At 44.4% G+C, this 27,186-nt stretch overlaps 1 protein-coding gene across 4 annotated transcripts in view; it reads left to right on the forward strand.

Annotated features, from left to right (window-relative positions):
• The first annotated feature begins 163 nt into the window (after positions 1–163).
• The window catches only part of STON1 (stonin 1), a 103,052-nt gene continuing 76,029 nt past the window's right edge, over positions 164–27,186 (forward strand). For 2 of the 4 annotated variants that reach the window (XM_045549568.1, XM_045549563.1), the window contains exon 1: positions 164–203. The gene's annotated coding sequence lies outside the window, so the exon portion shown is untranslated. Of the gene's footprint in view, positions 204–25,445; positions 25,607–26,009; positions 26,048–27,186 lie in introns of those variants that run through there. The other 2 variants (XM_045549564.1, XM_045549565.1) reach the window with 2 other exon arrangements.

Raw genomic sequence — 27,186 nt, forward strand, 5'->3', positions numbered from 1 at the left:
AGAAGGAATGAGGAGAGAAGGGACGCCCCGGGGTGGGGGGCGGGGCTGGAACGGGAGGAGTCACTGTGCGCGGCCGCCCCCTCCCTGCCCCTCCCTTCCCCCTCCCCCTCCCCCTCCTCCCGCTTCGCCGCCGCCTCCTCCTCCTCCTCCTCCTCCCGATGTGGACGGCGGCAGCCAGATTCGGAGCCCCAGCCGCGCTGCCCGTGAGTGACCAACGAGCCCCAGGGGACAGAGGCGGGGAGGCACGGGGAACCCCCTCTCCAGGGTGGGGCCTCCCCCAGTTCTCTGGGGAAGTTTCCGAGGCGGGAGCGCGGGCGCCCCGGGACTCGGGCATCACCTGGGCCCGCCGGACGCCCCATCTCCCCGTCGCCCGCCCTCGCTGCCCCCAGAGGGGCTCCGGGCCCGCCAGGGGTGGGCCCCGCCCGGCTGCCCCCCTCACCTCTGCTCTGAGGCTGCTCCTGTGACCCAGGTCCGACTCCGAAGAGAAAGAAAACTCAGCAAAGCAAGGAATCCAGACTCAGTTCCACGAGTGGGGCCCGGGGGCGCGCACAAACCCGCGCGCGGTGCCCCTACCTTTCGGACGTGGGTCGCCAGCCCCTGTCCCTCATCCCTCCCTCGGGGGCTCTGGATCCCCCCCCACCCCGGACTCTCACTTTCTTTCTTTCTGGATCCTGTTATTCACGCTGCTACCTCCTTTCCCTCCCTCCTCCCTGAGAGACGCGTGTCCCCCAGGCTCGGACGAAGCTGGGGTCTGCAGCCCGGTGTCCCCTCCTGCCCTACAAGGCGAGAAGTCGGGCCGAGGGGCCACCGCCGCAGGGGCCGCCACACTTGCCCAAATGTTTCCTGCAGGAATGACATTCCTGGAATTTAGTGTTGGGTCCCTTGGCCCGACAAACTGAACCGTGTGGATGCGAGGGAAAATTAAACTATATTCCTCTTTAGGGTTTTACTATTTCTATTGGTTTGGCATGCTTTCTTCCAATAATAATGATACGTCATGTAGTTAGCCTTTCTAATTCTGAAAGATAGAAACAGGAAAAAATAATTTTTATAAAAGGAGAGGGAGAAAAAGAATGCTTGCTAAAAATGCTGTGCAGAACCTGATCTTTGGCAAGGAAAGACTTCAATCCACACTCGACTGTTTTAGTGGGAGACAGAAGTTCAGTGTAGCTTGTTTTCAGGCTACCCCAGACAGACTATTACAGCCTCCTCCAGGCTAGAAGTTTTAATTTGCCTGACATGAACCCCAGCGTTTGTTGGCGTTCCCAGCCTGGCATCCCCTTCTGCATTTCTCTCCCCTCCTGCTAGCTCTCCATCTTCCTCCCAACTCCCCCACTCCCACTTTCTCTCTCATAAAAGGGAGTTGTGAAAACAGAGGCTAAAATGAGCTGGACCACGAAGAGAAAACAGCTCCATTTATTTTCATCCTGAGGCTATTGCTTCAGCTACGCTCTTGATTGGGTGGAAGAAATGTTTGGTTCGTTTGTGTGGTTTTTATGTCAGTTCTTATTATGGTTGAATCAGTGTTTCCATGACGGGCTTGGTTCTCTGGGTGCTGGAGGGAGTTTATTAATTCTCAGATGGGTCTGGACAGATCAAGTCTGGAGTCTGGAGGTTTTTTTTTTTAGGGATTATCTGGGTTGATATTGCAAACATCTGCCCACTCACTCAAAACCTGAGCAGGGGGAGCAGCCTGAGCCCGGGTTTACTTCCATATGACCTGGGAAGGAAAAGCTTTGCCAGGGAGTAGGCTGTGTGAGCAGGATTGCAGGGAGGTGTGGAACCTTTGCTGTTTTTAAGGAGAACACACTTCTCAAGACCTTTAGCCATTCCCATTTCCACACAAACAATAAATGTGGTTGTAACAAATGTAGTAGATCAGATTCTGAACAGCCCATCAAAACAGGTCAAACTATTTGGAAGTAAATATTTTTTGTTAAATGAATTTCATTGGAAAAAAAGAGTTTATTTTTAAAAGAATGTAATTCACTCTCTGTTGCTTCAGTTTGACAGTTCCCCATTAGCTCGAATCAGTAAGGTTTTACTGTAATCTCAAAACATCATTGATAAGGAAGTGTTGTGACTTCCATCCAAAAAGAAAGCCCTTAAGTTTTGAACTTGTTTGGCCCTGTTGCTTAGAAAAACAATGTAACTGTGCTGAGATAAAAATCTTTAGTCTCTTCCTCTTCCTGAGCAATATTAATAGTGTATTTAATATGCTGGAAGTCAACCTTATATTATGTGGAGAAAAACTTCCTTTCTGCCTTGTTTAGCTTTTGCAGCACCTCATGGAATCTTTATAAACTGTTAATCTTGCTACCTGTCCCCAGGGTTTGCTCAGCAGCCCTAAGGTAGGGTGCTGGGGATGTAAGGAAGACCACAAAGAGTCCTTGATCTAAGAAGGTGGTCTGGATGGTGAGATGAAATCTGCATCCCCCAAACAGCCAATGGAAAGCAGCCAGTTATCATCTGGACAGGTCAGATGAGTTAGAAATATATGAAATGTGGGACTGGTGGAGAGGAAGGAGGGTTGGGGTGGTTAAGAAGTAAAATAACCCAAAGGAGGATACCATGTGGCCTTTAAAAATCATATTGTCCAAGAATGCTGAATTACATAGGACAGGCTTGGGGTATGGAGTTAAATTTAAAAAGCAAGTTATAAAATAGAAAGCACTGTAATTTCACTCTTTGAAAATACATCCAGAAAACATTGAAATTACATGCATCAAAATGGACGTTGGGATTATTGGTACTTTTTATTTTCTTTGTGCTTGCCTGTATTTCTCAACTTTTTACAATAATAATAGCTAACATTTATTGAGAACTAAGTGTTTACATATGGTATTTTATTTTAAAACACTTTGAGGTAAGTACTACTGTTATTTTTATGATGGAGATTCAGAAACTAGAATCAGAGGGGTAACTTGTCCAAGGCCACACAGCCACTAAGTGCTAGAATCAAGTCTTGATTTCGGGTCAGTGGCTAAAATCTATGCATCTCAATCGCTACTGTCTACCATTGCCCTGCACATGTATTGTTATTATTTTAATTGTAAGGAAAAGGTAGATAGAAAAGAAAAGGGAAAATATTTCATGCTTTAATAATAACTCATATTTTGATTAATTGTAAAATGCCTCTGCCTCCCTTCTCTCTCATCTCCCACTGTCACTTCTTTCTAGAAGTCCTTGAGAATTGCTCCAGACTTAGTCAGAGGTAGCTCACCCTTCCCCCGGGAGCCAGCCCTACCCACAGGAACAATCCAGAATTCCATGGACGCTTCCCCAGCCAGCCTGGAGTTCCAGGAACCCCAGGGGATTCTGGAGCAGTCCCAGTACAAGGCAAAGTTTTGAAACTAAATCAGGCCAATTATGTCTTCATAGCTCTGCCAGTTATGGGCTGTCATTGTTCTTTGCAGCATCAGGTGAGTGCGATGGGTGGAAAGACCTGGGGAAAGCACCCAAGCTCCCATTTACCTGGGTGTTACACAGAATGTCAGGGTAGGCTGAGGATTTACCGTGGAACGAGAAAGAGAAAAAGAAAAGCTCATTGTTTCTGGATGTTTATTACTGTGAAAACACAATAATAAACTACTTTTTGAAAGTTTGGCTCTGTGGGTGATCTCATGTATTGGCAAGTCTACTGATTTAGTGGAAATGGAAATATTTAGTGTGAGTGGTTCTGGGGGTAGCTCTGGGAACAAATGCCCACAAGTGCCGGTAACACCATGTGCCTTCACAGGCAACCAGGCCCCAGAGGGGGTCACCTTACCCACCCTCTTTGTGAAATATACCTAGAGACCCCAGAAGGATCAGCTTTCTTAAAGCACCTGATCAATCAAATAACATGCCTTAAGAAGAAGGCTTTCTCTCTTCTATTCCTTAAGGAAGAAATTTCTGGAAGGATGGTGATTCTAAGTGATAATGTTCTCTTTGTTGAAAAAAAGTTGTAAGATAAGGGTCAAGGATCTCTTTCCCAAATTAGCACACTCAGACCAATGTCCCAGATCTTGTGTCCATTAACCATTATGAGAAACTTCTTTCTGGTCTCCGTGGCAGGAATAGTCCTTGTGAGCAACTTGTCTGTTGTGTCTTACGGATGCTGTGAACCCTTGAAGTGATGTTTTCCATTTCTCATTTGACCAAAGGTAGCTCAGAGCCAATTTAGTGGCCCACGTCTAGCAAATGTGTAAGATTTTATGGTCTCTCTTTTCCACAACTAATAACATATACTTTACATTTCCTATTTATGCTTTTCCTTGGCTCCCAATTTCCTTACCTATTTTATATTGTTTTATTTATTCAGTGCATTTTGGGGGCTGCTACTTCTAACACCACTTATTCTGGGTTCATTTTTCTTTTTCTTTTCTTTTCTCTTTTTTTTTTTTTTGTGACAGAGTCTCACTTTGTTGCCCTGGGTAGAGTGTAGTGGTGGCATCATAGCTCACTGCAACCTCAAACTGCTGGGTTCAAGTGATCCTCCTACTTCAGTCCCAGCTGGGACTACAGGTGTGAGCCATGTTGCCTGGGTAATTTTTCTATTTTTAGTATAGAGGGGGTGGTCACTCTTGCTCAGGCTAGTCTCTAAGTCCTGACCTCAAGTGATTCTCCCATCTCAGCCTCCCGGAGTGCTAGGATTACACTCCGTGCCTGGCCCTGTGTTCATTTTTTTCATGTCAGTGCAAATTTAGAAGCTCTTTCATAAAGGGTCTTGAGTAAATTCTAAAGTATTTGTATTCCTGAAAATATCTTTCTTTTGCTCTTACACATGAGAATTGGGCTGATTGTAGAATTCTAGACTCAAAATTATTTTCTCTTGGTACTCAAAAGATATTGCACCATTGTCTTCTTGCATGTATTGCACTACTAAGAAGTCTGATGACAACGAATTGTCACTTCATCGTAAAGTAATCTGTCTTCTCCCTGGTAGCTTTTGGGATTTTCTCTAAAATGTTGTACAGGTATATGTAGGTGAGGACTTAGAAAATTTTATCCTACCTAGCAGTCAGTGAGCGTTTGTGATTGCCTAGCTGTGTAACTTTGGACAAGTTACCCAACTTCTCTCAGTCTCCTCATCTATGAAGTAGAAATAGTAACAGTATCCACTGCAAGGATATTATGAAGAAATAATACATGAAAAATGTTAGAATGGTGCCTGCCATATAAAGAAGTACAGAATAATTGCTATTATGATCACTTTTATATTATCTGAGACGTTCTTAACCTTCTTGGATATTACTAGTTGATATAAATATTAGTTTTAGAGTTGCACACACATGCAAAATCTTGAGATTCTTTTAGAAAATGCATTCAGTTAATACTAACATCTTTACAATGTTGGATCCTCCCATCTTCTCCTTTTATTCAGGTGAATGATGACTGGTGATTTCCCTATACGTGTCTTGTACAACTTTTGCCGTATTTACTTTCTATAGATTTTGTTGATATTTTATTAATAAATAACCTTTGTTTCATTATGTTTTCTAATTTATTTGCTGGCCCATAGAAACATTCTTGATTTTTTAATTTTGTTCTTTTACTCAGCATCCCAGCTGGCTTATTCTTTTAGTTCTAATAGTGTGTATGTAGATTTTCTTGGATTTTCTATATAGACAATCACATAACAACAATAATTTGCCTTTTCTTTTCCATTCCTTTCTTATGATTCCTGTATCCTTTTTCTTGTCTAATTGCATCGGGTAGGCTCTCCAGGACAATGTTCAATAGCAACCATGATGGAGGGTACCCTTGTCTTCTTACTTTATTTTTTTCCTTTTGATAATGTTGGTACCAAGTCTTCTTACTATCTTTAATACATACTCTTGAAATTTCTCCATTAAGCATGAAGTTTCCTTAAGGTTTCAGTAGATATTCTTTATTAAATTAAGGACTTTCTAGGAGGCCAGGCCTGGTGGCTCGTGCCTGTAATCCTAGCACTCTGGGAGGCTGAGGCAGGAGGATTGGATTTTGAGACCAGCCTCAGCAAGAGCGAGACCCTCTCTCGACTAAAAATAGTAAAAATTAGCCAGGTGTGGTGGCTTTAAATGTGTATCTTAGAAACATCATTTATATATAGATTGATTTTTTTATAACCTGAAAATTTGTTGTTTTAACTTTTATATTCTTTGTAATTATATATATATATACACACACACATATATATGATCTATCTGCCATGCTCATTTTTATTTCCTTTTTACCATTTTTTTGTTGCTTCTTTTTTTCCTCTTTTCCTATTTTCCTTTGAATTGAACAGGTTTTATATATTCCTACTTTTTTCTGTCAACTGTTTTAAAGATATAAATTCTGTTTGTATTCTTTAATAATTATCTTCACATTTTTAGCATGTACATTTCATTTAACTAAGCTAATCAGTTTTTCTCCATTTTTCTCTAAACAGTGCAATGGCCTTAGATGGCTTTAAATCTAATCTGCCCTGCCTCCCATCTCCCTGGTTATTGTGGTCTAGTGGTTTAGTTCAACATGTATACAGTCCTCCAACCTCCTCCCCACTAACTAGTCATTACTGTTGTTATTTCTACTTTTCTTTATTTTTTTTCAGTTAAAATTTATTTAGCTTTTCCAATTTCTTGTCTCAACATTGCTTCTTGTCTCTGTGTTCATTTTCTTTATACTGATAATTTTTCCAGTAAAGATCTGGGGTTGTAATACTCTCAGTCTTGTGAGTATGTTTTGTTTTGTGTTGAAAATGTCTGTATTTCATGTTACTCTTGGAAGATAATTTAGCAAGTTAAAGACTTCTAAGTAGATATTTTCCCTCAGCATTTTATAAGATAGTTTTCTGCTGTTATTTAGCCTCAGTTGTTCCTCATGAGAAATCTCTTTTTGGTCTGTCATTCTTTTTTAGGCAATTTATTTTTTTCTTTTGGAGATTTTTTAGATTTTTTTTCCCTTTCATATTTTGCCTTGTCATTATATACCTGTGTCCAGGTATAGTCCGTTTTTATATATCCTACTTTGATGTCAGTGTACTCATTTAATCTGAAGATTCATGTCTCTTTTCATATCTAAAGGTTTCTCAGTTGATTTCTCTACAAATTTATTTTAAAATAATTGTTCAGCATTGACTATGTGTCAGGAATACTTCTAGGTGCTAGAGATACAGGAATGAATGTAAGAGACAAAAGCCCCTGTCTTCATATTCAGTCCCTCACACTCTATAGTCTCTCCATTTGGAACACCCATTGGGCAAACGTTGAACTTTCTCTTTTTTGCTTCTATATCTTCCATGTCTTAAGAGAGTTCTCTTTCATATCATATCTCTTTATCTTAACTGCATTATGGGTGATTTTTTTCAGTTTTATCTTTCAATTTATTAATTTTTCATCACCTGTATTTAGTCTACTGTTCAACTCATTCATTGGTTTATTTTTTAAATTTAATGTCTTATTTCTAGAATTTCTATTTGATACTTCATATCTGCCTTTTTAAATATGATCCCTTTATGATTTCTAATCCTTTTAGTATCTCTTTCAATATTTTCAACATACTTTTCGGTTATTTGTTATCTCCACTTTTGACTTTTTTAAATGATGATTTGTTTCCTCTTTGGTTTCACATATCTATCAGGAGTTGTTTTCCATAGAAATCTTATAGACCTCAGATTGTTAGCACCTCATGAAACTGTTTTACGTTTACTTCTACTGGTACTCTTTCGGGTTTTACCCACTACAAACTGGCCTTTTTGTTAATTTCTTGGCTAATTTCCCTGTGCTACCTGGACATAGGCGTTTCAACCTTGTTCTTGCATGTGGCACAAGCCTGGATTTCAAATTTTTAGAGGTCACTCATTTGCTACTCTTTGCCCAAGCAGATAACAAGCTTTCTTGCTGTTTTCTCAGGTTGGTAAGTGACGTTCCTGTAGACCTGTGTCACTTATGAAGCAGCCCTTTATGACCTCCAGCTTTATGCAGGTGCTCCATTAACAGCTCCTGGTATAGGTGGCCATCACCTGGAGGCCCCTCACTGCCTGCCTGGTCATTGATATCCCAGCCCCCCACTATTTAGGCCTCTAACTGTTCTGGATTTCTCCATTTCTCCATGAAGCTCTTGGCTTCAGCTCCCACTCATTGACCTAAGTTTGACTTCCCCCTTCATTTCTGGTACCTGGAGCTTTTTCTATTCTATCTAGGTTTGAGATAATTATATTTTTTTCAGTGTTTTGAAGTGCTTAGATTGGGAGGGGTAATTCCAACCCAATTCATCATGTTGACTGAGGTCTTTAACTACTAATTTTAAAGTCTATTTTATTTGTTCTATGTAAAATAGAATACAGTTAAGTAAATACATATACATTGGCTCCTTGGCCGACCTCGTGACGCAACGGTAGTGCGTCTGACTCCATATATATACATTGGCTCCCAAATATGAAATCTGCTGCTACTGCGAGAATGCAGCAGAGAAGAGGCCTGAATACTACTGTGTGTCAATGCCACCATCACATGGGACCCTGCATCTTTGGTGTGGTGTCTCATTCTCATCTGGCCACATGTTCTCAGTCCAGAAGAGATCTGAATTTCTCCAGTATGCTTCTCTGTTTCCCAAGTGCTGTCCTGTAGAGTCTCTGTAGTAGATTAAAACCTTCTCATGCCCACCTAGCATCCTAACTCACATCTATGTTGAAAACGAAAAACTCTAGTGAAAAGATTTCTGTTCTCCTTGGTATATGAAGGTAATATTCGCTCTGCTGGGCATGCATGTTTACTTGTGTCCCTAGCAGTGCACAGAGGTTTACATTAAGCAATTGATTATTTATTTGTAGTTGACACCATTTCTGGGTATGTTGATCAGTATCAGTGGAGCCTATTTATAATGTTAAAGGAAGTCTGTACAGAGATACTCCCCCATGCCCCCTCAAAAAACCCTGTTCTTTTAAGAAAGCCAAATGAGCAATAGTCCTTGGCCTTCTCCTCTGGCCCTCATATCAGCCTTAAGTGACAGTGGAAAAGAAATGGATTTGGAGTCAGGCAGATCTGGGTTTGAATCCAAGCTTGGCCACTAACTAGATGTGTGGTCTTGGGCAAATTACTTAACTTCTCTCAGGCTAAGTTGTCTTCTCCGTAAGACAGTTGGAACAAAAGGTTGTTCTGAAGATTACGTGAGATAACTGAAAATAAGATGAGCCAAGTGCTTGACATTTGTTAATGCTCACAAATGTTTGTTTTCTCCCATCATCTCCCCTCCCCTTCTCTGATTCTTTCAAACCAGGACTGTGACTCAGAAGGTCTAATCCGAGAGATTGCTGGGGAGCGGCCATGGTTACACCTCCTAATATCTTATGTTTTCTTGGTAATCAATTTATATTTCTCTTGGGTGAATTTCCTTAAAGCTTTTGGACTACCATTTTTATTTTGCTTCTATACAACCTCTTAATAGCCTATTTCTTGACCATCCCTTAATAGCCACCCCCAGCCTATTGCTTGACCTTTCTCTAGAATAACTATGATGTTATTTGAGAACCATGCGCCTCTTAACCAGAAATATCTCTTTGCTTAATTTGTTAGTGCTCTGTCCTTAAAGGAGATGAAAACCCTTCATCTCATTGCTAAAGGTAACATTTTAAATGTAAAGATCCCAGAGAGAGTGTATGAGGTATAAAATTACATATAGCCACCTCTGTGACTGAGTTTTCCTAGGAGGGATCATGAAGGCCCTGAGTGTTTGAGGAGTAGGTGAGGCAGGGAACCAACAAACAAGAGGTGGCCAGAGAGATAGAAGAAATGAAGGTATTTCTTGAGAATTACACAAGACCTCAAATCTGCCTGTTTTATAGCAGTCACTTATCTGGGCCCTGTGGAGTCTGTGTTTGGCTCAGAGCATGTTGCTTTTTGCAAGTATCTTATCAGAATTAATAATAATGATGATAGCTATGACTGTTCTTAAGTAAAGAAAAAGAGCATCATGAAAACAAAACGTAATTGGAATTATGGATGTGCCTCCATATAAATATCTATGGCTCAGAGCACAAAAATAGCTTTTCCATTGCAGAGCTAAGCCAAGAGTTTCATAGAAGCAGCATTGAGAATCTAATTTAAAACAGCCATGGCCCAGAAATTCAGAGACAGGGCTGAACATTGGCCTCTGTTCATCCCTTTGAATGTTTTTTTCCCAGCTCACGGTAGCTCATGTTCAGGGCCAATTAGGAGGGCGGGGAAGATGATAATTGATGCAACAAACCTTGTTTTTGTTGGCCTAAGTTTAGCGTTAATGCAAACGTAGAGAAATGTTTTCATCCCAAACCTTTACCATCAAGGACTTCTCCTAGTGCAGCTCCAAACCTGTTGCTCATTTGTGGCTTGAAGCGGGGCCTTGTAAATTTTGTGAAAATCCTGGTGCCTCTGTTAGTCTTGGCTTCGGCAGAAGGTTCCTAGTTGGCGTCATTCTAAGGAGTAATAATAGTGGTGGTCAGGTGCTCCTGATTTTCAGAAAAATTACCTTGTTAAGAAATGTGATCAGTCTTTCCTGGGAACAGGCTGATAATGTCAGAATCCTTCAATTCCAAAAAGGCTCAAATTTGCCTAGATCAACATTTTCCTCCAATAAGGCAGGAAACTGTTATTTTAGGCTTCCAACATCATCTTTATCAATCATCTGACTATACACTCCATGTGAAAATGGCTCTATATCACACGGGATAGGGTTTAGCTCCCTTTAAACAGCCCCCTGCTTGTTGGGATCTGCCTCCTCCTCACCCACACATTCCCCTCTCCCGCCAGATGTTCCCATTTAACTGATCACACATGTAAGTGCTCACACATGCGCATGCACGTGTGCGTGCACACTGAGCCAAGCACGTGTCCCAACCCTGCTGCAAACTCCTACCGCTATGGCCTGCTTGTCGTCTGTCTTGTCAGAGGGGGCGTCGTTCCCTGACTCTCAGGGGCATTATACAGGCTACCCCAAGTGCTCCCTGCCCACGGAGACACCCAGCATCTCCCCACCTGAGACAGGTGCTGGCTCCTGTATTGGTTTTCTAGTCTGCCTGTGCTCTTCATTCTCCATGTTTATGAATCACCATGTTCCTTTAAGCCATTCCCTCCTGAACTTTTCTGTTTGTCGTGTTTCTGATTTGTTGCCTTGCTTGGACTTGACTTCTCTTTGCTTCCTGGACCCTGAGCTTGCTTTGTTTAGGACTTCTCCACCTCCACCCACTTTGATGTATGTGGCTGGGGCGTTTGGTTGCTACTTACTGAGCAGCTGCTCTGTTTGAGGCTTTCACATATCACAGCTGGTCATGATTCTAAAGCTGACATCACTCTCTGGGGCCACCAAGTCACTGTGAAGAATGGTGAGGGTGATGTTGCAGTTCTGCAAAGCTTTGGGGAAATTGCCCCATGCCATGAGAGATGTACATGAATACAACTCCTTCTCCCTCTTATATTTCAGTCTTTACATTTTTTCACTGAATCCTCCTTGTGTTTTCGATAAAATCAAACTCCTTAGCATGATGCAGAATGGTTTCCGTGACCTTACTCACCTGGTGGCCTCTCCCCGCATCACCTGCATCAACTCCTGGCTCCAGCCAAGTCAGGCTGTCTCCTGTCTCCCTGACTTTGCACACAGTCACCTCTGTTCTGCCTGATCAATTCCTATCAACCTTCAAGATTCAGCTCAGAAGCTGTTTCAATCCACTAGGACCAGCAGCTCCATCTCCCTGCCTCTCCCCTCCCCCAATTACTATTACCACCATGGCTTCTGCCAATCTCCCCTAGGCACCTGGCTTTGGGTCCCCAGAGAACCCCATAATTGGCTTTATCACATTAACACACACTTGAGGATTGTCCCTACTAGACAGAGAATGCTCTGAGTGCTGGACTGTGACTGTTTTTGACTTGCAGCAGTATGTGGCATAGTTTTAAGTGTTCTCGGTTATTCTTATCGGATGAACATGTGCATGCATCCAAGAATTAATTCACTCACACACACTGTGCTAGCACACACCAAGGCATAGATCCCAATGGGAAGCTTACCTCAAATCTTACTGAGAATCTTTACAAAGCACATAGTAGGTGCTGAGTGAATTTCTGTTAAGTCAAAGAAAGAATGAATGTATGTATATACAAACTATGGAAAATTAACCCCAAAATAGAATAGAGGCATAATGTAGTCTTGCTTCCTTTTAACTGCCATAGAAAGAATATTGGGCAGGAACATAAGATTAGATTTCGCATTCATCGTCTTAATTGTGTTACCCTGAGTGACTCATTTTACCTCTTTGGACTTCTATTTCCTCAAATGAAGTGTTAGGAAAGATATTTAATACCCCTTGAACATTCTAGATGCAATCATTATTAGGCCTAACGTTAAATGACCAGCTGCTTTCCATTAAGTGTCATGAATTTGGGGCTCTGTCATGGAGCCCCATCATGGAGCGTGTTCATGTCAAGGCCTCAGCACTGGGCAGAGCAGCAAAGCCGAGACCAAGAGATGGACCAGAGTTTGCCCAAAGTAGGGTGGGAGGCCAAGACCTTGTTGTAAAGCAAGCACAGAGCTAAGGGGCAAGGCCAGGGTGAGACTCCTTGAGCAAGACAGGGGCAGCAGCCAGTGTCCCATGGCAGTCTGAGGTCAAAGCTGGCCGGAGATCACCAGGAAGCCAGCATGGAAGGAGGCTGGGCAGTGTGCTTTCAGGGATGTGCTGAAAATGTGCCCTGCTCTCAGGAAAGTCTGCAGGAAGACCCAGTGCCAGTCGTCAATACCAGCTGTCTATCTCAAGTTATCTGAAGGATGCGTATGTGAAAAATTGTTTAGACTTAATCTGTGTCCCCCAGAGCATAGATGGAAGCCAGGAGAAATTAATTTGGGGTTAACTGGAGGGAGAAGAGTTTAATCTTGTCCAAATGATAATGAGATAAACTCACAAAGTAATGAGGTCTCTCCATCACTGGAAGAGTTTACGCAGCAGCTGGGTAATTTCTCATCAGGGATGTTGTGTTAGAGATTCCTGAATTGTGAATTGGACTAGATGGTGTTTAAAGTTTTTTCTGATTCTAAGAGAGCCTTTGCTTCTCATGCCCTCACCAAATCTTGTCTAGGTAAACACTTTCCGATCGCGTAGCCTTTCCTTTTGTGATGTGATCTCAGCACACCCTGCTGTTCTGGTGACCAGCTTTTGGGAACTCTTTAGTCTTTGAATGCCCCACTTAAAATGAAGCTCCCTGAATGGGACCTCGCATGTCAGGATATGGCCTGGCCAGGGCCTCTCTAGGGACATCGTGCAGTTTTTACAGGTAGTGGACCTATTCTTCCTCATCTATTTTCTTGTTCTGAGGGGGCTGAGCTGCAAAAACAAACAGCATTGAGCCTCAACTGCTTCTGGTATGTGTTCCTGCCACCTCAGGTGATGGAAGACTTCACTTCCTTCCATTCTACTTTTGTCCGCTGGAGACTCTGGGGTAAATGGTTTAACCTAGACACGGACTCTCAGGCTTGGGAGACACTTTCTGCACTGGAAACTTCCACGGCATTCCATTCTTGCTTTCTTAAGGGCCTCACACTTCACCCCAAATGCTTGCTTTCTCTTTCATTTATTTTCCCCTTTCATTTTTCTTTTTCATCTCTTCTTTCTCAACTCTCCATGCCTACTGAATACTACAGCATTTCTACTTGTGCAGTGTTTTTTGGTTTTTTTTTCCCCCTAAACTCTTTGCCCTCTTGGTATCCTGGTGAATAGGAATGTGGGTGGCTTGTAAGCTCCATTGTGCATATGAAGAAAAATGCCCAGAGAGGTTAAGTGATGCGCTTAATTTACTGGCAGAGCCAAAGAGGCCAGAACCCAGCTTTCCTGACTTCCCTCCAGCCTCTGTCCTGGAGATCGTTCTGTGTTTGCTAATAGCACTGGAGTCCCAAAGAGCATCAAGCTGTTCGCTCTCTGTGTGGCCACTGTACCAAAAGAATTTACCCAGGAAACCATCCTAGGTCACTAGAGACTCATAGTCTGAGACCACACTGAAGTAAACCAACAAGTGTAACAAGAGCAATAGGACTTACCAAGTGCTTTATATTTTTCAAAGAAATTGTCAAGTCCATCACCTTATATGAGGCTCCCCAAAGCCCCTTAAGATAGAAGAGCCCATAGGAGCCTCATTTTGCAGGTGAAGGTCAAGGATGGAGTCCAGGTTCAAGGTGGGTGGATTCTGGTTCCTGGTCCACAAACCCTCTGTGCAGCTATGCTTCAAGAAAACCAGGGAAAGGGAATGAGTTGTTTCCATCTGCTGTCCAAGGTGGTGGAGACCCTGGGGTGCACCTAGGGTTCTGGGTTTGGCAGTTGGCTCAAGAAGCAGCCTAGTGCCATGTTCGGAGGTGGGAACTAGGCCAGGGGTGGTGGGGCGGACTCCAGTCCTCGAGATGAGGCCAGCTCCAGCTTATGTCCAGGTGGGAAGAACGAGGGCAGGCTTGGGGAGTCGGTTGTTCAGATAGGGGTGAGCTGGTCAGTGGCCCCCTGGGGAGTGAGGTGGCCTGCTAGGATCTGCTCTATACTCCAGCTGGGGATTCTGAAGTGTGGACAGAGGCCTGCTCTCACCAAATGGGAGTCTTGTTATAATCTTAGGTTATTCAGCCGTTTATTCAGCAGGTATTAGCATGCACCCACTGAACATAAATAAATCTCTAACATATTTATAGTTTTTCTTACAAGATTATACATATTAATATATCGCAGATATTCTTATCAACGCACATAAACAAACCATGGGAATACATACTATTATCCTCCATTTTATGGATTGGGAAACTGAGACTCAAAGAGGTTAATTGGTTTGCTCCAAGTGCCACATTTAGAAGCTGAGCCAAGTCCAAAATCCAGGTTTTCTGGGTTCTTTCACTGGTGCTTAGAGCTGCTTTCCACATGTCAAGCAATTCCTAAATTTCAAGGTATATGCCTGGGAGAGAAATAGGGAAACACACTTTCAGAGTTATTACTCAAGGTTTTACTTTATCTTTATGCGCTGGAAAACCTGAATGCACAGTTGAAATTCAACTTTTTGTTAATCCTCCCAGTGGGCCTTTATATGGTCGGCATTCATGCTTTCAGTCAACCAAGAACAAGTCTCCTAAAACTTGGAATTAACGTCCATGCTCTGGTATGTCCTGACCTGTGTCAGGCACCCTAGTTATGTGGCCAAGTGGAACATCACAGCAGGTTGGGCTATAGATAGGAGTTTCCTGCGTAAAGTGGTTATGGGTAAGAGGCCTGAGGATGTAGTGTAACCACTCTGGGTCCTCCTGCAATGAAGGAAGGTCATTGTCCCAAAGCTCCCTGGGCTAGGGTTTGCAACTGAGCTCATAGTTCAAGTTCCCTTCCCTACCCTCCATGGCCTGTGCCCTGACCATGGGCCAAGCCCCTCTAAGCCCTGCCCCTCCCTGCTTCTGCCCTTGCAATGGGCATGTGAGGCTCAATTGCCCCTGGGCCCTGGGAATTGGGCCCAACAAGCTGAGCTAGGCTGATCTCTGAGAGGCCTCATTCTGCTGCTCAGCGTGAGGCCCTGGATGCTGTCCTAACTTCCAGCCGCTGAAGCCTCTGCCTGCCTGGGTCTGAGCGGGTGCGTTGATGGAGATCCTGAGCTGTCTGGTGGTGAATATTTCCCGATCAGAATGTGCTTCTGTTGCTGCCTCTCCCTTTTCTTTCTAGCCAGGAGCAGCTGCTCTTCTGCACTTTCCTTGGCATAGTTCTTGCCCTGCAGGGAACATGTAAACAACTGTGGGGTGAGTCAGAACCAGGCTGAAGTATAAGGTACTTCTACCAAACATTTACTGGGCTCTAGGCCCTCAGCCTGTTCCAGGGCTGGGGACCTAGGCATGAATAAGATCCTGTCGCTGTCCTGGGCTTGTTCCCAGCCTGGAATGGAGACCCAAGGAGACACCCAGGCCACTGTGACAAATGCTATTGTGAGCTCCAGCTTGGGTTCCTGGCCAGCTGCCAATGTCACCTACTCTGAGGTGTAGCGCCTGGTGCTCTGTGTTCCTACCAGACTGTCCATGTCCTGACGTCTGCCTTGGGAACCTGGCTGTGCTGCCCATGGCTGCACTGCCCACTGCTCCAATGATCTATTGCTACAGGGCAACCACTTCAAAATGTAGAAGTTTTTATCCATGGATGAATGAATAAACAAAATGTGGTATATCCATCCAATGGAATATTATTGAGCCTTAAAAAGGAATGAAATTCTGGCTTGAACGTCAACATGGATGAGCCTTGAAGACAACGTTGAGATAAGCTAGACATGAAATGACAAATACTGTATGACTCCATTTCCAGGAGGTCCTTGGAGTAGTCAAATTCATTGAGACACAAAGTAGAATGGTGGTTGCAGGGGCTGGGGAGAGGGTGATTGTGGAGTTATGTTTTATGGGTATGGAGTTTCAGTTTGGGAAGATGAAAAAGTTCTAGGAATGGATAATGGTGATGGCTATACAACAATGTGAATGTACTTAATGCCACTGAAACGTACACTTAAAAATGGTTAGAAGGTTAAATTTTATTTATAGTTTACCACAAAAAACATGTAGAGACTTAAAACCACAATTTAATATTATCTCCCCTCATTCTGTAGGTTGACTGGGTGGTGCTTGGGGTTCTTCTTGTAGCCGTAGTCTGATGACAGCTGGGGCTGGATATCCAAGATGGTGCCTCAGAGTGGCTGCTCCGTATGGCCTCTCTGTCCAGCAGAGTAGCCTGGGCTTCTTAGGTGGAGTCTCAGGCTCTGACAAGGTGGAACAGAAGCCTCTGGGTCATTTAAGGGCTACGGTCAGAATTGTCATGGTGTCACTTCTGCTACCTTGCATTGGTCAGAGCAGTGCTAGGGCCCACTCCAGATCCAAGAGGAGGAGAGACAGAAACCCGTCTTGATGAAGGAGGGGCAAGGTGACATTTCAGACGAGCAGGGGATGAAAGATATTGTTGCACCATCTTTGGAAAACCTCTAGCCTGAAGCCTGGTAGCAGGAGTGCAGAAGAGTGTAAGCAGAAAGCAGAATCAGAGAGGCACACACTTCTCTGTGGACCCCTTCTTAGGAGAATAGATCGTCATAGGTTGTTAGAGTTTGAAGGGACCTTGGAAACCAGTCGCTAGTGGTGACTTATTTAAACTTACAGATCCAGAGTGAAGCAGAGCTGGAATAAAACCTCCCAAGCACCGGTCTCCTGGTTCCCAGGCCAAGCAAACAGCTGTGGGGACTTCATCTCTGTGTGTTGTGAGCAGGAGTGTGAAGTCTGGTAGAAGGATGGGTGTGGGGAGAGAGCAGAGCCCTGGCTGGTGTCCAGCAGAGACCAGCCATCACCTAGAGGCTGGGTGAGCCCCTTGCTCTGCTGGGCCAGATCTGTCAGGAGCTTGTGGGCTTTGCTGGGCAGGGCTGTGCAGAGACACCTGGAATGACCTTGGCCTTAGAACAGACCTTGTGAGGAGGCTGGGAATTACTCATTTAAATTGGACTCAGCATTGAGAAGGAGGAGGTTAGTCTGCCACGGGCTCAAGCGCCCCAGGTTGAAATTTAGAGATCTGTAAGTTTAAACATAGGCGAATGCTGAGAATGTCAGTTGGCAAATCCAATCATCAGCACCCGCTTATGCATTTCTAATCAGACTTTGCTTTAAGTGCAAAATTCTTTGTTAAACCTTTGGTGGCCTTTGAAATTCTATATAATTTGCAAGTGTTTTACAAGCACTCCCTGTGGACTTAGAGACATGAATATTATTTTTCTGTGCTGATAACTGCATTTGAGGCTGAGACCTTAAGTCAATGCTGATCTTTTATTACTGGTTTGTAAATAGGACCTTAATAAATGATTTTTTGAAAGTCTTTCTCTCTTTTGGGGATCGCTCAAATTGCTCACAGACTTATTCATGGAATTCCATGGAGGTGGAGAGGACAGAAGCCAACATGCTTTTCTTTGTAATTCAGTAGTTCTTGCCTGTGTGTCCACAGTAATGGTGGGCATTTCCAGTGAGCTTGGTGATCAGCCACAGCCTGGGACTGGCCACGGATAAACCAAAATGTATTTGATTCTGGGGCACGTGTACAGTCTTGATCATCTCTGAGGTTGTCTCTTTGTGGCTTGTGGCCCGATTTGGGCAGCCAGAAAAGAGAACTGCCATAGCGATGATCACAGTGTGTGTAATTGGATTTTGTGTCTGCTTACTGGGGTGAATAAAGCCAGGTGGGAGAAATTCTTTTACACTGGTGTTAACTGGCACCTGACCCGAATCAACAGAACCATGAGCAGAGGGTGCAATTGTGAGTGGCTGATTTGCTGCCCTGGGTCTTCAACCAAGCAGCTGTCCCCTCCCCATGAAGCCGTCCCTGCTCCTGAGCCAGAGCCGCACGTGACGCTGCCCGTTCCCTTAAGTGGAGGAGGAAGAGTGCATCGTATCTTTCATTTGTTGTTTTCTCTGGCCTTTCCCACCAAGTTGTAAGCACTGTAGGAGCAGGTGTCCATATAGGTTGAGCATTCCTAATCCAAAAATATGAAATCTGAAATGCTCCAAAATCTGAAACTTTTTGAATGCTACGCTGAGGCTCGAAGGAAATGCTCATCAGAGCACTTCAGATTTTTGATTTTTGGGTTATAGTGATGCTGAACTGGTAGGTATAATACAGATATTCCAAAATCCGAAGAAATCTGAAATTCGAAACACTTCTGGTCCCAAGCATTTCAGATAAGGGATCCTCAACCTGTAATAATAACAGGTTCTATTTATGATCTCCCCACGTGCCTGCTGTTTCACAGATGTTACTTTAGTATGCGCGAGAACCTTTTAATGTAACTTAGTTTGTTGGGGTTGCTATAACAAAATATCTTAGACTGAGTAATTTATTAATATAAACAACAGAACTTATTGCTCACAGTCTTGGAGGCTGGGAAGTCCAAGATCAAGGCGTGGGCAGATTAGATGTCTGGCAAGATGTCACAGATGGTGCCTGCTATGTGTCCTTACATTGTGGAAGGGGCGAACAAGGCCTCTTTTATAAGGACCCTAATCCCATTCATGAGGGCCCTGCCCTTATGGCCTAATCACCTCCCAAAGGCCCCACCTCTTGTTACTATCACATTAGGGATTAAGTTGCAACATACGAATTTGGGGGAGACATTCAGAGCATAGAAGTAATGTTATCCTCGTTTCACTCCTGAGGAAACTGAGGCTCAGGGAAGTGAAGTAACTTGCTCCATGGCACACATTAGTCAGTGGCAGGGGTGGCATTTGAACACCAGTCTCTCTAGCTTCTAAACCCTTCTTTCCCCACCATGCCATCAGGAAATCAGGCCGTACTCATCTCTGTGGTCTCCATGCTCCTCAACTCAGAACCGGCACTTAGGAGACACTCTGGTATTATTCACTGAATGAACGAGCAGGGGGATGTGCGATACAGGAATTCGTACTATAACATTTGGCCAGCACTCCCCAAAGCCCAGCATCCAAGGGGAGAGACCCTGGAGGACTCTCCCTGCAGGTGCTGGTCCTGAACTTCTCATCCAGGCCATTCCAATCTGAACAAAGCTTGTTTAACGTGTGGGAAGGAATTACATTTCAGAGCATTAAATATCCTTTCTGGGCCATTTGGCTACCTGCCTCCTCTCAAAACACTAAAAGCACTTGCATGGTAATTAAGATAAATTACTTGAAAAATTTTCATAGCGAAGTGATTGATTTTGGTTATTCCTCCGCTAAATACTTAAGTCTGGAGTGAGATCTTCTTTATAGTTCTTTAAACTTCCAGGATTTTCTGCTTATCTTCAGGAGGGGCAGTAGGCCTGCAGGGGAGAGGGGAAGGACGAGATTTGCATATAGTATTTAAGCTGTGTGTGTGATCTGAGCCAAACCCCCTTCAGCTAACTTTATCTCACATCATTTTCAGGGCTTGCTTTGAGAATTCAGAAGCCACCGTCCAGTACCCATAGGGCCTGCACCCCAGCCCAGCCCTGGGAGCCCCTCGAGGATAACGCCCTTTCTCATTTCTCTCTCTGAGTGCCTTGCTCTTTCCACTGAAGAGCCCACGGGAACATGAATGCCAGAAGGCAGCCCTGAAAGCAAGCCTTGTTTGCGCAGTCTCCTCTGACCAAGGCCTGCTTGTCTGTCTCCTTCCGAAGGCCAGGAGTGGGCTGAATTTTTTGAAGTGTGGGAAGCCCTGGGGTCCTCTTTGTGCTGCTTCTGAGACCAGGAGGTAGGCAGAGTGTGAAGAGGCAGGCTGTTACTAGGGCTGCCAGAAACTGGTCCACCCAGGAAGCAACACAGCACCACAGCTGCCGTAAGCAGAGCTGCAAAAATCCAGGAACCTGGGGGGGAGCAAGAGCCCGGCCTCCGCCCACAGCATCCATGCAGGGCAAGCAGGCCGCTCGCTTGCTTCCAGATTGGCAGCTGGCCTCACTGAAACTGCCCCCCACCCTCTTACCAATGACCAAATCAGTAAGCCCCAAAGTCTTCCCATCTCTCTTGTCCCTGCTCTGCAATTTTTCAAGGTCCCAAGAGAAACTTCCCTGCCTTGGTCGTTCCTGCGTCCCCTGGTTTTACCTTGGCCTTTCTGGGTGTGTCTTACTTTCTCCTTTTCATATTTCCCTTCTGTAAAATGACTCAGCCCTCAACTTTGGATGCTCTCGGGCTTTGCCCATTCTCTCCTGCATTTAGTTCTCTCCTAGCCCTGAGAGACCCCAACTCTACATCTCTAGCCTCTGGTTTTCTTTCAAGGTCCTGCCTCTTGGTAGATGTTCCCACGCAGATGCACCTCAGACCTGACCGATGTGTGTAAAACCAGCTCCTCTTCCTGCCTCTCCTACGGCTTCACTAGTCCAAGTGCTTCACTTGCCCTTTTCCTTTGTTTTCCAGATCACATTTGGTGTCCAAGTCCTCTCAAGTTTTCTTATAAAATATTTCTTTACCTTCCCTTTCCCCTATTCTGCCTATTCTGATTTCTACCTTGGAAGTCAGTAGGGTATAGTGGAAAATGTAGATTTGGGGCCAGAGACAGGGTTCGATTCTGACAGCACCGTGCTCTGGTTGTGTGACCTCAGGCAAACTGCCACACTTAAGCCCCTGATTCATCGTCCACAAAGTAGACACATGTAGAAGGCTGGACCCATGCTTGCTTTGCTCCCAGCTCACTGACTTTGATATAGAGCAGGGTTTCTCAAGGTTGGTGCTATTGACATGTTGGACTGGAAAATTTTTTGTTGTGAGGGGCTGTCTTATGCATTGTAGGACATTTCGCAGCATCCCTCTCTGTTACCTGCTAGATTCATCTTCCCATCCCCAGTGGTGACACCAAAAGTGTCTCCAGAGACTGCCAAATGTTCTCTGGGGAGTTAAATTGCTCATGTTTGAGAACCACTGGTAGAGAGTGATGCTGAGTCTTGGGTTGTGGGTAATAGCATGGGCCCAGGTTTTCAGGTTTGAAACTTTCAGTCAGCCACATGTATGAAGGGCCTACATCGCTTCTGATTAGTCTTTTTCTTGATTACTTTTGACGTCTCCAGGTACTGTGCTGACTTGCTTCATTAAGTAGTGCCTTTCATTCCACAATGCAATTCAGCATGCACTGGGATTGCACCTTGTTTTTCTCTTGCTGGAGAATGAGAGGCCAATTTACCGTGGACTCTCGCAGGGAACCCTGCAAGCCTGGCTCAGCCTGCTGCTTGGGCAATGTAGCAATGGTGAATGCAGATCCAGGAACCCCACTCTTGTAAGCACCATGCTACCATTTTTTAAGTTCCTACTCTATGGCATTTTACTATCATTAACTTATTTGGTGCTTGTGAAATAGGTGTTATTTATTTTCACTTTAAGGATAAGGAAATCAAGGCCAAAGGACGTTAAGCAACATGCCTCAGAGATATTAAGTAGAGAAACTGCCATGAGAGGCCAGGGGATGTTGGCACAAAAGTCTGTGGCACTAAACTTCTGTGTTCTTCTGCCTTCTTGGGTCAGCCTTTGCAGTGGCTGGAGCACAGGAGCCCATGAAAGAGCAGCTCCTCTTAATTGGGGCTCCCCTTCTTGCCACCCACAGGGTCTGAGGATGAGAGCAGACCTAGAGGCCCAGGCAGATGGCTGATTGAGAGCATGAGCCCCAGAACTGTGTCCAGCATAGGGAAGGGCCCCAATTAAGGTGGTTTCTCCTTTACAACTCGGACAGAATTTGGTTGTACAGGATGCTGGGTGCTCACTGTGCCTGGAGAGAACAGGCCAAGAGTTCAGCGCACCAGTCAGATTGCAGGTGAGAGGCTGACCCTCGCCCCATAGCCTGGTCCTCTGCAGGGGGATACTGAGGTCCTCCCCAGGGGCCTGTGAAGGATAGATGACCAGGTGGGGACATGGATGGGGGTTGGGGGAGAGAGGCTGTTGGCCCCCTGGCCCCTGGCAGAGGGCACACTGGGCATCCTGTAGCACTGCAGAGCCCTGTTCCTAGGGGGTGGGGGTCTGAGTCCTCTGATGCTGCCTGCCTTGGCCAGGAGAGGCCGGGTCTGGGCGGGAGGGCAGGCTTTAGTGCTGCTGGTCAGAGGAGCAGTGATGACAGCTGCCAAATGCCTCCGAGGATGCTCTGGGGAAGAGAGCCCTCCCGGCTTGCTGAGGTCGAAGGCAGAGTTGGTCCCAGCCACGGCCCATGTGGAAGCTCGTTGGTTCCCCTCTCTGGGAAAGCAAGAGCAGGGATGTCCTCCTGTGAGGACTGCTGGTGCCCCAGGGGAAGAACCTGTGCCTGCTGCTTGTCCTGAGAGCAATGCTAAGACCCTGCTACGGGAAGGGTCAAAGAAGCTGCACGGGCCCAGAGCCAATCCTCGTGGCCATAGCAGAGAGGCTGGCAACAGAATGCAAAGGTGAGGCTCCAGAGGTGAAGGTGCACCGAGTGTTCTGTAGGCCCGGGCACTTTCATCTTTCTCATACTCCGGAGTGTTCAGAAGCACACCCTCCATGGGGTTCTCAAGGAAAGCTGCCTGTTTCTCCCTCCTCCTAGAGGCCCACAAGAACATTGGTATCCTACAGGCTCTGGGAAGGATTGCCATGAAGAGACCTTAACCCTTTTTAATCAGGACTTTTCAAATGCATTTGACCATGGGTCTTTTCTTCCTACACTTATTAACTTTTCTCCATTGTGGGATGTGCTATGTTCAAGGGTGTCTTAGTTTGAGCTGCTATCACAAAATACCATAGCCTGAGAGGCCTATAAACAGCAGAAATTTATTTCTCACAGTTCTGGGGGCTGGAAGTCTGAGATCAGGATGCCAGCATGGTTGGGTTCCAGTGAGGGCTCTCTTTCAGGTTGCAAAGATTGCCAATTTCTCATTGCATCCTCATATGGCAGAAAGAGAGTGAGCTAACTCTCTGGCCTCTTCTTATAAGGGCACTAACTCCATTCATGAGGGCTCCACCCCTGTGGCCTAATCACTTCCCAAAGGCCCCACCTCCGAATCCCATCACATTGGGACTAGGGTTTCAACATATGAATTTTGTGGGGACACAGTCAACTCATAACAAAGGAGAATCCCTGAGCAGGGAATCAGGCACAGGGACTAAGGCAGAAACTGCATGATTAGATCCCCAAGGAAGTTAGGCAGAATGGAGACACAGTTTTAGAAAACGAGTCATAATAAGTTGACCTGATGCTAAACCAAACTCCAGAGTTAGGGCTCCTTAGCTTCCCCCTAACTAGTGAAAGTATGTGTTCCAAAGGCTACAGTAGGGACAGAGGAGAAACAGAAAGGGAGAGGAAAAGAAAGGAAGACTAACATATATTGAGTACCTCCTATGAGGCAATTTACACATGAGGTAAATATTAATATCACCATTTCACAGATGAGGAAACTGAGTCCTCTGCTTACCAAATTTCTATAGCCTCTATGACAGTGACATAAATATGGTATGGATTTGTAAAAATGTCATGATAATAAGAATAAAATTCTAAAATCAGAATGCCTACCCAACTCCAAATCTTTTCTTTGTTCATGTAAAGATCATTTCCTGGGACTGGCCAGTTTGGGTTGGTGTCTGTTCATTCTGCTGTCAAAGATAAACACAGCTGGACAGTAAAGTGATGAGAACATGTTTTAATTGTTAATAACTGTTGCAATAGGGAAAAGAATCCAGTGTGCACTGAACTCCACTTTGATTTGTACGGAAGTGTCTGGGGTATTTTAAAGAGAGAATGAGATCAGAAGAGTCACGGAAGTGAAAACTTACAAAAAGTCAGAGAGAGGGGGTTGGTCCATGAGAAACCCATTGGGGGTTTGCAAACTGGCATTTATGGAAGTTAGGCTCCCACCTTCCCACCGAATCTGGGAGACAGGGACCCTGTCTTCAGCTGTTGATTAAAAGACACAGTAAATTCTTCAGGCAGCCTTGAGTTTTCCCAGACAGGCACTTTCAGGAGGGGCTAGCATCATCCTAGGGACGTGGCCTTGAGCCATCAGAAACCGTATGAGTGTTTTTTCAAGGCTTCAGAGGCTGAAGTTGAAAGGCCTATTCAGAAGCAGCCTCTGAGCCTGGCTGGAGTTTGGTCAAGCGAGAATCCTTGTCACTATTCTCTAAATTTAGGAAATGAACAGATTATTAAAACAAGGTTAAAAAAGTAGCCAGGACCCAAATTCATGCTGGAAAAGTGAAAGTTAAATGCCACAGGGGAGGGGCAGGGTTGGAGAGTTGAGGTGGAATCAGTGCTGATAATATTTGAAGGCATGGGTAGATTTTGCTGTGGTTTAATATTATACAAATGTTATTTCCTGTCACATAGCTGAACTAAATACCACACATGTTTGTGATTGAATATTATGAGCTGCAGAACATAAGTGCTAATAATATGGTTCGTGCAGCCTGTGGGCACGTCTCCCATGACCTAAGATGAGAATAAAGCTTTTTCATTTTCCTTAAGGTTTTGTGTTATCTTATGATTCCTTTTTGTCTCAAACTTTGAGTTTCCCCTTTAAAGGGAAAACTTTTATAGAAGTGGTATTTTAAACACTGTTGTAGCAAACCTTTAAGAAAATTCTTCATGCATGCATTTTTACCCACTGGCCTGTCCTCGACTTTGGCTTTGTTTCCAGGATATATATTCTGGAATAGCAGTGAGGGTCATGAGATTGCAGACCTCCAACCACACAAAACAAGAATGAGGCTTTGCAAAAGCAGCTCCTGTCTGGTTACAGTGTTGCTCTTGAGAAGCCTGGCGCTGCAGGGAGTCTGAGAATTCCTTATTTGGGGAACAGCCAATGAAACCACACAGATACTGACATTAAGACATTCTTTCTCCAGATCATGCAGCATTGTTACAGAGCAAAAAAGTCACAGGCATAAAGGAGTCGATTCAGCCCTCTGCAAAAGGGAGGGTGTTCCTGGGAGTCCAGATGTGCTCGTGTCGGTTTGTTTGGAGCTGGTACTAGAAGGCTACTGATAGGTGTTGGTGATGTGTTCCTGAGTGCTGCTGGACACCTCCTCAGCATCGGTCCCCTGCTGACATCTGGCAGATTCGGAGAAGCCAGACATAAGGGACCATATTGGAGGGTGTTTTTCTCCACAGATGCACACCAAAGAGGACACAAAGTCTTCAGCTGCAAATGACCTGGAATGTTGCTTCACCAAGCAAAGGCATTAATCTGATCTCTACAATCTGCAGGAGAAGGTAGAACTTCATATTTACATTTCATTTGCAAAGCAAAGGAAAACTGCAAAGAACAGCAGAAGTAGACCGTTGAGAATAGAGGTGGCTGGGGAGATGGTATGGGAGAGGACTTTACAGGGAGTTACACAAAGCGTGGGGAATTGGGCGATATACCAAGATTGCCACTAGAAGAGAGGGGGACCCCTACATATATCTGTTAGACAATTCTGAGAAATTGTTCATCACTAAGGGTAGGATGGCCAGTTGATGCATTCAAGAAGGGGCAGGAAATAGAGCAGGCTGAGTTATGAAAGCTGTTCTCAGAAATGACCCAAACTGATACTGAGCTGTTGTGCTTGAGCAACCTTGGGGAAAAGTTCCCAGAGTGTGCTTTTCCCACAGTTTGATGTCCAAGGGACAGATACCTGTGGTGGGCTCGGAGGAAAACCAGGCTCTTCTCGGGTGAGAATAGCATCCTTCTAATTTAGGGAATTCCTGGCTCTAGGAAATGTTGGCTACACCCTGGTGCTGTTTCCTTAGTGAAGGGTGGGGTGGTAGAAAGTGCTCAGAAGGGGCAGGACACCTGACACCAGCAAGTCATCGGATCTCTCTAGACCTCTGGGGTGGTGGACTTTGGCATCAGACAGACCTGGTCACAGTCTAGGTTCTGCCTCTTACTTGCTGGGCACCTTAGGCAAGTAGCTTAACCCCTCTGTACTTTATTTTCCTCTTCTACAAAATGATGATGATATTACCTGATGAGGTCATCAGTATTAAATGAGATCATGCACATTTAGCCCTTTGCATACCACGTGCACATAGTATTTGATAAGTGCTTGTTAGTGTGGTTAATTGAACAGAATGCCTCCAATTTCTTCCGAACTCTAAAATTCAGTGATTCTTTGAACTGGGGAGGGAAGTATAGAGATATACTTTATGCAAAAGTGAAAAGACGATTTAAAATTATTCAGTTGAAAATTTATCGAACTGCATATATTTGTGTCAGGCATTTGTAGGCAATGTGAAAAATGCCCTAATGAATGACACATGATCCCTCCTTGAAAACACTTCACTCTGACTCTCAAAAGAATATATGAATTTTTCCTATGATAACTTGAACGTTTTTATCACTAAATTCTTTTTAGTGAGACCATTTTTCCATACTAGTGCTTCTTATTGATAGTGCTTGTTGTGAACAATTTGCAGTTTTATCACAAGTTGGGTACCCCTTATCTGAAATGCTTTCACCAGAAGTGTTTGGATTTTGGAATTTTTTTGTTTGTTTGTTTTTGGAATATTTGCATTCTTAAGTCCAAAATGCTCCAAAAAGCATTTCCTTTGTGTGTCATGTTGGCATTTAAAAAGTTTTGAATTTTGGAGCATTTCAGATTTTGGATTTTTGGATTAGGAATACTTGACCTGTATTAATATTTAAGGTATTGCTGTTTGTGAAAGATTTATTTTTAAACAGTTTAGAGTCAACTCATGATAATCTCCATTATGTTCTTATAGAAATTCTAATATGATTTCTTATGCAGGAGAAAGGGGTGGCTTGTAGTAATTGCACATGCAGCTTTTGTTCATGTTTGCTGTGGACCCGC

Source organism: Lemur catta, chromosome 4 (genome assembly GCF_020740605.2).
Source record: "Lemur catta isolate mLemCat1 chromosome 4, mLemCat1.pri, whole genome shotgun sequence".
Lineage (NCBI taxonomy): Eukaryota > Metazoa > Chordata > Mammalia > Primates > Lemuridae > Lemur > Lemur catta.